The 12,103-nt window shown below is 32.7% G+C and overlaps 1 protein-coding gene across 1 annotated transcript in view; it reads left to right on the forward strand.

Moving 5' to 3' along the window:
• Nucleotides 1-3,028: 3,028 nt before the first annotated feature.
• Nucleotides 3,029-12,103, forward strand: part of LOC140744493 (thrombospondin type-1 domain-containing protein 7A) — a 196,745-nt gene continuing 187,670 nt past the window's right edge. Inside the window, exon 1 of the mRNA XM_073076108.1 lies at nt 3,029-3,252. The gene's annotated coding sequence lies outside the window, so the exon portion shown is untranslated. The remainder of the gene's footprint in view (nt 3,253-12,103) is intronic.

Below are 12,103 nucleotides of genomic sequence, written 5' to 3' on the forward strand. Positions count from 1 at the left end.
GATTTAATATTATCATTCTAAATTAAATTCACAAAGTTAATTTAACTAAGTAATGTAGCGTAGAACACGTTTGTAATCAAATATAAGTAGGAACCCTATTTAGACTTGATTACTGATGTCTAAAGGCTTCAATAATCATTCAACAGTTTGTGAGTCGTCGTATCATCGAGTGTGACTGACGAGATATGTAGAACTTAATTTATAAGCTTAATTATAGACTTTCGCTAGAATGTTCAAAATCAACAACCTAGGCTATGTTTGATAGTAGTACAAAAAGTTCGAAAAGATATACGGACTATCTTTTGATTGTAATCATATTTCTTAGTCACCCAATTCTTCTTCTGAAAACATCAGGGATGTTTGCAGAAGCTCATGTAAACTGTTTTTACACCATAATGAGAAAAAGATGCAGCTCCCTGATGTACCGTGTCCGGGATAGTACCAACAGCATCCTGAAGATGATAAGCAATAGAGTAGACTGTAGATTTATTTCCCATTGCAGTTTCCTACATATAAAATTGTAATGTACCTAAAAAAATTAATTGTAATTAAATAAATAAGTCTTTGTTACTTTCAATAAACAATTATATTATTATTATTATTGAATCAATGTCCATTTCCTACCAAAACTACAAAAAATATTTTCCAGAACCCAATATGTAATCTTACAAATGTACTCGTATGTTCATTTTCCACCTGAATATGGATTACTTCCGCCTGCGATGTTAAAATAATGTACAGTTTTGAAATATTGCGTTTTCCTCTAACATTTCCTGTTGGAATACATTTTTACGCTAAAAGCAATACAGGGTACTTTTTCCCCATAAAAATTATAAAGTTGTTCGCGTAGATTTGTGGGCGACATTGAAAGATTACATTTCGAGCCAGATTATGGTGTGTGGTGTTCCATATTGAATAAGCGTAGGGTGATGAATTGGTTTAGTAATGCATCGTATTTCGGATTTTTATATTTATTTTGTAATGGTAGAAAAATTAAAAGTGGTTTAAAAGTCGTTTGCTGTAGGTACTTATTACTCTACAATTTTGATAGATTTGTCACAATGAAACAAAATTAAGGATGCTAGTTACTAAAGAAATATGTAGGCCGATTTGTAATGTATTTGAAAAAAAAATATTAAGAAATGAAGCTGTCAATTATTTTGTTGTGTTTACGAAATGTAGTAGAATATCTCAAAGTACAAAGTTCCTAATTCCACTAAAGTATGTGTGACCAATTAAAGGTAGCTCATATAATTCAATTTCAAAGCTTATCGTAAAATTGAAACCGAAAGAAACTTAATTTTTTGCTGAATAGGTATCGTATCTGTATTGAGAAAAATACAATTTCCATTTACGTTTTTTTTTATAATATAGGAGTAGCAGACGAGCATACAGTCCATCTGATGGTAAGTGGCTACTGCCTGGATTTGATTAACCCCAGATTGGATTAGATATTCCCACTTGAGGTCGGCCACAGATGCGCCGCTACCCCTGAGGACTAAGCTGGAACGCCTCGAAAAAGTCTATCTCCCTTACCACACTCTTCAAACCGGAACACAGCAGCGCCTAACACTGCTGTTATTAGGTAGAAATAGGTGTGGCGGTGGTGCCGCCGGAGTCGAACCACAAAGGGTTCTATCACCTTCAAATTTTTTATTTTACAATATCGTCGGATGGCGAAAACTTAATATCAGGGGAACTGACTGCCAATTTATATCTATATTATACAACCGGGCTACGTATGTATGTGTTAATCCCTTTTAAGCCGGATTTTCGGTGGGTACGTGTTTATTCTCGCAGCGTTTAATAAAAAAGTTTGAAACTCCCCTCACAAGTATGCCCCATCAGGCTGTTTCTAATCAGTAGATTATTGGAATACTCCGGCGTGCAAAGGTCTAAGGGTCATCAGGTACAGCACAGATATTAGGTAATCTTGAAATATTAGGAATACATGTATTAATAAGTCAATCTGAATTAATTATGCTGTCTGCACTCCCTTTATATATTTTTTTGTGTCGTGGATGCTATGGACTTGAAGGTGGTAGAATCCTCTGTGGTTCGAGGAGGGTGGCATCAGCTGTATGACAGCCGTTATTAGACTAAAATAGGTTAGCTTAATACCAGCAGTGTTAATACCAGTTTTCCGGAGCATTCCAGCTTAGCCCTCAGGGGGTAGCGGCGCATCTATGGCCGACCTCAGGTAGGAATTTTATCTTATGTGGGGTTGATTACAGATGTCCATGGGCGGCAGTAGCCACTTACTATCAGGTCACCTATGTATATAATAAAAAAAAAGACGAGTACTCGAACACCCAGACCTAGAGCAGTTATCACCATCCATCCTTCATTCATCATTTATTATATTCATTTATTGTTTTTTATCAACGCCAAAGTAAAGAGATAATAAATTCCTTTTAATGTAATTGTAATTATCGTATCGATTTTTGGACGTCAATAGTAGAGTGTATCCGAAATGTTCGTGTTATAAATGGGCAAATGATTGGAATACTCTCCCATTGCAAAACAAAGGTCTGCAAAGGGCTTCCGGGCGGCAAGCGACGGAGCCGCCCGCCCAGTGACAGCGCCAAAGATTAACTTACGGAGACAAGACACGGATATAAAATCGCTTTTAAATATTTTTAATAATAACGAAAAGTCTTTGTTTTAATGTTTATAGATGTTGATATTGAAGAAATGTAGAAAATAATATTTTTATACATCCAAATTTATTTTTTCTTGTCGCTTGTTAACATAAAAGCCTATAAAAATAAATACAGTATAATTAATGTATCTAACATTTATTATTGATAAGAACCTGAACTTATGATTATATTCTGTACGTTAATTTGCCTTAAATATAGTAAACTTTTGTTGTAAAATAAAATAAAATCTCCTTACTTACCTCAGTGATTATTACACTTGTTACCACATAGTTAGGTTAAGCGAACCTCTGCGAGTTTTTCAGGCTTCAGTTTTCGCATAATCTTTGCGGAGGGCGGCGAGGGGCTGCCAAGCCTTGGTCAGTGCCCCGCGCGCCGTGGAGCTGCTCGGTCGTGTACACGAGCCTTTCTTTCTCGTCTTGCTGCTAAAATACACAGTAAATAATCAGTAATATAGTAGTTGTAGATAAACCGGCAAATATGCCAGTCAAGTAATTATTAAGTAGGGCTTTCTTTGCCAACCTTCGGTGTTTGTCGCGTAGGAATGTGAGAAGGTTAGGTTAGGACTTCAAGAAAACGACGTAAATATAAGGTAAGTCTTCTTATTTTACGACTTATTGAATATTTTTTTTTGTAACATTTTTCTTATCACTATGACTGTTTTTCCGATGTTCTAAAACCTAAAACCAATTATAATGTGTGTATATTCTAACCAATTACGGCTAATGGTTGTCACATTGTACAAAGTTACGTATAATCATAATTTATTGCGCTACGAAGTTTATAAACATAGGTAGCGTATGGCATCCTTTGTGGTAGAGACTGCCTCTTCTATTTTTATCCAAATCGATCTGATCAGGGGAGCATGACGTCCTTCTCGGGATGAGCGCTTTGTTGTTTCTGTGTTTACATAGAGTGAAAAAGCAATAGACTCTTACAGTTTACATTATTATTAAATTAATACAATTATGCTCTATATTTGATACAAAAGTAGTGTTAAAAATGCTACCTATTGTTTTCATGAAATTATAAAATATCACATTACAATTTTTATGTCTCTAAAATTGATAATTTTAAGAGACATGTGGCTTATAGCTCTACATAATTAAACTATTATTTTAAATAACCAAATATAAAAATGCAACATGACCATACATAAAGACCATATTCATTAATATTACGATGTTTTTAAATGCTAACATTGAATCTGCAATAATAAGCGCACAGAATAAAAAATGCAAATTTATGCATACATGAAATTACGAGTGTTTATTTCGACGTAAATATTGATTTTTCCGTGAAGAACGTAAATGATTTTCCAGATTTTTACATCGCAATGGTTTGTGATAATAAAAAACACCGACTAACAAGAAAAAGTATGCATCAAGATGTATGATTATAAAAAAAAAAAAATCTCACAAGTATGTGAAGTCTACCAATACGCACTTGGCCAGCGCGGTGGACTATGGCCTAATCCTTCTGATTAAGAGAGGAGACCCGTCCCCAGCAGTGGAACAGTAATGGGTTGCTGATGATGATGATGATGCATCAAGAAAAGTGAACTCTTTGTTCGCATACGTTTTAAATGGTTTTTGGAAACTATATGATTTAGCTTTTTTCTTTTCTTTTATACTATTCCTACAGGATATATTTCTGTCTCGTTGGCATCGGCCGTTGTTATTAAGTTATTTCTAAAACTCCGGGAGAATTGTACTTTCTCCTTTTGGACGAAGAAGATTGTCTCTGAAACATAACTCCAAACCACGCTGACTCATCACAATTCTGTTAGAGTTTTCCTACTCATCTTAGCCTATAATAACTATGAAGTCCAACAAGAGTCCTAAAATTAAAACTGTTTTAAATTAGAAGTAATTAATCATAATTAATAAATTCCCGATTTGTTTAGTCATAGTGATGAGTCCGGAGGACGCGCACAAAGAGAAATACCTAAACAGGACAAATCCAGGACATCTAAACGCATCATTCAGATATCTGCTTGAACGCAAACCGAACCCGGATCATCACAATTAAATTAAAACAACAATGATCAAAGCTACGATTGCTTCCACCGCTAACACAACCACTGATTCAATTCCACCTCAATTAATACACAACCACTGATTCAATTCCACCTCAATTAATCATAGAAATTGCATTACAAAGAATAAAAACCTCATTTTCTTAAGAAAGTTGTTACGCTGTTTTTAGCCGCGAAATATAATAGCCCATTTTACAGGACCATTATATAAAGGTTCAGGAGACGCATGGCTCATTAACCATCAATTGGATTATGGATGCCGAGTTTTCTCCAATTACCGACGAACGCTTTGCCCTAACGAGCATGCTAGTTAATTTCATTTGCGCGGTTCAATTGAGGAAAATGAATATATTATTCATGTTTTTAATAAGCATTTTTTATAAAAGCTGTAATTGGCTTAGCGTGTTCGGATTTGCGAAGCTAAGGCCGCTCTTTTGAAGTTAATTATCACATTTTTTTCTAATGGAAATGTTGTTCGTAATAATCTAACCTAATAATAATAATCTAACCTAACCTAACCTAATATCCTAATAATATCTAACATCATTGAATTGCAATCAAAGGTCATCCCGGTTTGAAAGAGGCACCACTGCATCAATATATTTTGTTTTACCAATATTATAGAGTTTCCGTATTTTATACAGACGTACTAATTTAGTTTTTGGAATAGTTGGTGTGTTTGGTTTCGTAATAGACGTCTATGAGGCCTCATAGACGTCTGTCTGTATATGGCCATATCACATCAGTTAAATTTCATACGCACTTGCTATTTTTTTTTTAATTATCCTTTGTCTAAACTCTCTTTCGGTACACCATTTAACATATAGTGACATCCTATTGATTATTATTTATATTAAGACAGAATTTATGATAATTCTTCTTAAAAAACATATATATACGGTCGAATTGAGTAACCTCCTCCTTTTTGAAGTCGGTTAAAAAGTATAGAAAACTTTCCTTGTTAGGTAAATGTTTCTTGAAATTAGGATAGACATTATTCATAATTTAGTAAATATTTCCTCTCAAAGGGTGAGCAAATAAAGGGCTCACAGTTCCGTGTCTACGCATAAATAAGCGAGGCGTCTTAATACAGAATACGTAGATAATTAGTCTCTCTTATGTTGTCATATTACGGTTCATAGTATGCTAAGTGGCTACTCTCGCTTATGGACATCTGTATTTAACCCTAGATAGGATTAGATATTCCTACCTGAGGTCGGCCACGGGTGCGCCGCTACCCTTGAGGACTAAGCTGGAACGCCCCGGTAAAGTACAAACTTTTGTACAGGGAGACATCTCCCTTACACCCTTCAAACTAGAACGCAGCAGCGCTTAACGCTGCTGGTATGAGGCAGAAATAGGTGTGGCGGTGGTGCCGCCGGAGTCGAACCACAAAGGGTTCTACCACCTTCTAAACTACTACTACTATTACTACTAGAATTTTAAAAATCTAACAGTCTAATGGCTAATATTCTGCTTTAGAAATATTTACTTCTTAAAACGAATTTAATAAGTGACTTCTTAATTAGACTCTAAATAGTAAAGTAACTAATATTATACTTTAAAATATTTATTTCTTACGAAGAATATTACTTATGCCGCATTGACATTGTGTTCTGTTTTAAATGAGTTTGTATGGAAGAGATATATTCAGCGCACCATTTTGGTAATGACAATCAAAAAAATTGAGCAATTTACATCAATGTAATACGAACGAAAAAGTATTTATATAGTGATTTGTACTGATAGATATAATATTATATTTGTGCTATTAGCTTGAAGGCGAAGTACTCAAAAATATAATTAGTTAGGGCACTAAAGAGGCTTTTACGAAAAGGTCAAATGGAGCTATTTTTAGCGAATGGAATTCACAATTAATTTATAAGCAATTATAATACTTGGGTTCGTCCTTTCTGGGCTTGTAAAATGGGCGTGTAGTTAGAGTTCAAATAATTGTAAAGATATGATAATAAATAATTAATAAATAAATAAAAAATATTGATCTTAACACGGTTACATATTATATACAAGTCGCAAGAGCCCTGTACTTGGTACTAGACCTGTGTTACAGGTACCCGCTCATCCACCGGAACTTCATACAGTGTGTTATTCAAGAAACATGACATTATTATTTAAATTTTCTTTATATTATTATTAATGGAATGCTCCAATAGGCACATTTAACTGTAAAATAAAGTTATAGTATTGTAATTCCATATTATTAAAAAAACATGTTATATATCCAAATTTAGAGAATTCTACTTCAAGCTAATGGACAAATTGCTATTGCTACTAAAAGCGTTCCGCATTCGATTCTCGATCAGGTAGACATCTAAATTGTTTATTTTTTATCCGTACTTATCTTTGTGTAGTATCTACAGCACCTACAGTATCCATACCCTAGTGTAAAGCTATTAGTACACAAAGCGTTACATAATTAAGCAGCCATTTTGAAATTCGCATTTTCAGTACACTCGGCTGAAACGTTAATTGATGGACGAACACGAGTTGTTATAAAAGTTAATCAATCACAACGAGCGGCCGTCGCAACCCATGCACAGCATGTGCATACACGCATGCATGGTTTGGTGAAATATGGAGCCATTAAATATGCACTGCCCATGCACTTCAGTTAGTCAACATGTTTTATGGACGAATGCACTGCCCATTAGTTAAACTATGCTTGTTTTATTTTAAAGTGCGTATCACGGTGTATGTAATGGAAATAATTTCTTCTATTTAAGGCCGGAAGTATACCTAATAGTTAATATATAGTATCAGGAGAAGGTTCCTCAATTCGACCGTATATATGTTTTTGTCCACTTGCAATTATTCAGAATGAAAAAAATTCTTTCTTTCTTTCTTTTAATAAGGGTCTCGTAAAGATTTTTACGGACTTGGTACTCAAGTTCTAATATATAAATAATAAATAAAATGTTTTTTAAAACGGATTATAATATGGTTGCTCTTATTGCTTGTGGGTGGCAAAGCTTCAGGTAGAGCTTTCTGTTGAACATGGAGTTATTTAAATATGTCGATGGGCAGTAGTAACCACTTACCATCACTTACCACTTAACACATGCTCGTTTGTTTCCTGAGCTTTTATTAAAACATTTTCAAGCAATCTGTAAGCCCTCCGCTAAGGCTAAATTTGTTGTCCCAAGTGACCACTTATCACTTTCCCGATCATTCACAATTGTTTACCTAACTTAAATACAATAATTGAAGGTAAATTTCAACTTAACTTCCCCTAATGGATGGATCAGTTATGCATGAAGAATATTCGAAGCCCACAGGGCGTGGTCACAGTCAATATTGATAAAACGACATAAATTTCATTTGTTTGTTGTTTCAATGACATTTTGTCAAATATAACAATAATGGTACGATATCATTATAATCGACAGAGGGTGAGTGTTATATGGATATCATATTGGTATTATGTTTATGTTATTTTTATATCATTAACCTTAAAGATAGAATCATATTCATAGACAAAGTGACATAGACCATATGATTTTAGACGAATATTACCGCGGAATTGAGACAATTTTAATATGTAACGGGTACTCATACGAGAATCCATTACATCTTAAAATATACTTTTTTATAATATAGGAGTAGCAGACGAGCATGCAGTCCACCTGACGGTAAGTAGCTACTGCCGCCCATGGACATCTGTAATCAACTCCAGATAGGATTAGATATTCCTACCTGTGGTCAGCCACAGACGCGCCCCTACCCCTGAGGTCTAAGCTGGAACGCCTCGGCAAAGTATGTCTCTGTTGGGAATAGGCCACAGGAGAACGAGAAAATAAACTATGAAATATAATAAAATAAAATTCACTCCAAAAAGATACTTTTTATTATATCGAATCATTGACAGAATGACAAATTAGAAGAATTAAAAATATATGTTTTTCAGCTGCCAGCTTTATCATATATAACCTACTTGAATATTATACATTATAAGAGGCTTGAGTTTTTGCTATATTCCAACAGCCTCCCTCAAAAATTCAAGTATAAAACAATTTATAAATACGTTCTTTGCAGAACACTTCTTGAATGTCATTACATCTACCACCACTTCACTAGGTGTTTCGTTATGGAGAAGAAGCGGCGAAAGAAACTCCATAACACACATCTTTTTACAATAAATATAAATGTTTTTACAATGGCAAACTTAACCATGGCACATGTGGAGCTGAAGATACTTCAGACCACATCGATTTATCAGTCAAATATACAAAGAAAACTTCAAACAAAACCTTATACTCGTACTCTGCTTTAGCTGATGAGACTGCGACTGTGTCTACATTGTTTTCGTGTGTTTCACGAAATTATGCAGTTTTAATTACTTTGAACAAATAGTTTCTAATACTATGTTTGTGCGTCTCGTCGCGTTCTCAGTTTCTCAGTCAGAGTCCACATAAGCAATAATTAACTACTTATAATTACAGCTTTCATTGATTAGGTTTAACTATTTATATCTTTTATATAACATTAAAAGATGTATTAAATATTTACACATTTAAGACAAAAAATCTGGATGCGTAAGTACATTTACTTTTAGATTTCTATACAATACTACTTTAATTTAACTCTACAATGTGCACCATGACATAAGTTAGTATTTAATACTGAATAATTTATAAGGAAAGTGATTAGGATAAATTACACTCATAGAATATTTTTAACACATTTTGCACATTAGTAGACTGATTAAGTGATATTGTATTTGCTATTCTTTCAACATCTATATCAAGAAATTATGTTATTTATTTTGTATTTGTAATATAAATTATTTGCATTAAAATGTTTTTGCAAATTTATAATGCTTATTTTGTTGAAATTATTAAACCATATACATACGTGTGGGACTATACATATATCTTATTCTATACATATATATATTCTTATCCGTATTAATTTATCTTATATAGGTATATTTAAACATTTATCTACATGCATCTGCATGAGAATGTACCTTTAAGAGTTTTTAAACCCTATATTTAAGTATAACATGAAGACCAAACATGAAGTTCAAACCAAAGCCGAGATGTGTGCTTTAAGCCGTTAAAGCTTTTATTTAATTTACTTACTTTATTATCTTTAGGCAACCTTCTTTATTTTTAGCAACCTTTACCTTCTGGTACTACCATATAAATATTCTCTGTATGAAAACCATTATAATATGTATATTTTTCTAATTATATCAAATGAAATTTACAAAGGTAGTATTTTCGTCCATATGGTGTACATTTAAATCTATCTAAATGTAGTAAATCTGGCTATTGGTGCGAACGTTACATCTTAATCCTGTAAAATTTCTTACTGAAACTGAATTTCTTAGTGAAACTTCGAGCAACTAAACGAGCTTTGTTATTTTTTCTGATTTAAATACTTAGTTCATTATTATTTGTGGTAAATACCCACTTGCAACTAATAATGTTAACATATTTAGGTCTGTAAACAAAATATCAGATTTGATTGCTCCTTTGTGGCTTAATTTCACTTTGTACTGCTTTTCACCATTTAATAGGCACCTTAAAATACCTTTAAATTATTTAGGTAATTATTGCAAAGTACTTAATAAAAATCAGCTATCAGGATTGTGCATCCGTATATAATAATTCAGGGATTGATCAAGTATTTAATAGTTATTGTTGACGCATTATCATTTAAGGAATGTTGTTGTTAGCTTTCAATTAGTTTCGCCGAATCAGAGTCAGGCTTTCTAAATTTTATATTGATATGTAATGCTCAATGTTTGTTGTCATTATTTTCAATATTTAATTCATCAACTACATGATCTGCTTCGCAGCTATGGACATTTCATTACTTTTAATATTTAATAATGTATATCCATTAAAATCTTTACCAACTAGGCTGGATCTAAAATATTTTTATCTTTAATCTTGCTGACTGTGTTACGAACGTAGCAGTAGCACCAAAACATTTTCATATGATCGATTTTGTTTTTACCTTGCCACAATTTACATGGTGTTTTATTTATTTATTATCAGAGCTTTAGTGGGGAATATGTATATTTTTATAAATATAAGTAGGTATATGACTGTTGTAACAGCTTCACCCCAAAAGCTTTATTTAATTTCGCATTTACAACCATTTCGGTTAATATACGATTCATTTGCTCTGTTTCACCATTTTATTGTGTTTTATAAGGTAAATTTTAATGATACATAATTATCTTGCCAACAAAAATTCCTTAAGTTCATTATTTCAGAAATATATTCTCGATCATTATCATAATGTAAATGAATAATGTTACTATAGGATACATTTTCACTTTTAGACTTTTAAAATGATACTTATTTCCCATTTAAAATACATGTAACATAAAGACAATTTTTGTCATCAAAGGAAGTCGACGTTATCGAATCGCAAACATCACAGTGAATAATAAAAAAAAAATGTTTTTTTTTTACCATTAGCTGGTCAGTCTTGACTTTCAGAAATTCAAGATCACAGATTACATATAAGTATTCAAGATTGTCATATGACGGTCAATAATAAAATCTTTAAAAATATTCAAATTTCATCAACCCATTTATTGTCCCACTGCTGGGCATGAGTCTCCTATCAGAATGAGAAGGTTTAGGTCATAATCCATCGCGTTAGCCAAGTGAGTATTGGTAGACTCACATACCTTTCAGATTTTTTATTATATAAATCTTTCAGGTGTAGAAGATTTCTTCACGATGTTTTCCTTTACCTTTTAAGCAAGTAATAATTAATTTCTAATACACACATAACTTTGAAAAAATTCAGAGGTGATTGCCTGGGATTTGAACCTCGGACCCTTCGTTAGACAGGTCGAGTTTCTTAACCATTAGGCTATCACTGCTATTCAAATTTAATTTCTGTTTATTCAAATGACCGTTTGTGCCATAACTAATACGATTTCTAACTTTGAATTAAGTTTATTTTATACTGTGATCTATCATTTTATGAAAAATAATGATACTATCATCCTTTATACTACATATTAGACATTTACTATTTTTATAAATATGCCCTTCATTTTTTAATAACCGACATACCTTTTATTATTCAATTCGATTTACTAAGAAGCTGCATAGGTACAGCTTAAGTTCCATAGAACTAAAGTTCCACAGAACTTTTGGTGAACAGTATAGACTTTTAAATTGTTTGTTTTTTTACCTTTACCAAATCTTTAGCTCCTCCAATTTTAAACGTAGTCTGTCATTTAATACATATTAATCCTTTGTATTTTCAAAGTGATCAGAGTTTTCAAATCTAAAAGAAAAACAAGTGTCAGGGTTAGAATTGGAACAAAAATCAAATAAATTTCATTTTTAAGACATAAAAGCGAAACTGTCCTTATTTTTATTTGCAGTGTCCAATGCATTTACAGTTATAT

Source organism: Epargyreus clarus, unplaced genomic scaffold (genome assembly GCF_041222505.1).
Source record: "Epargyreus clarus isolate Ecla_fem2 unplaced genomic scaffold, WU_Ecla_fem_2.2 ptg000008l, whole genome shotgun sequence".
Taxonomy (NCBI): Eukaryota; Metazoa; Arthropoda; class Insecta; order Lepidoptera; family Hesperiidae; genus Epargyreus; species Epargyreus clarus.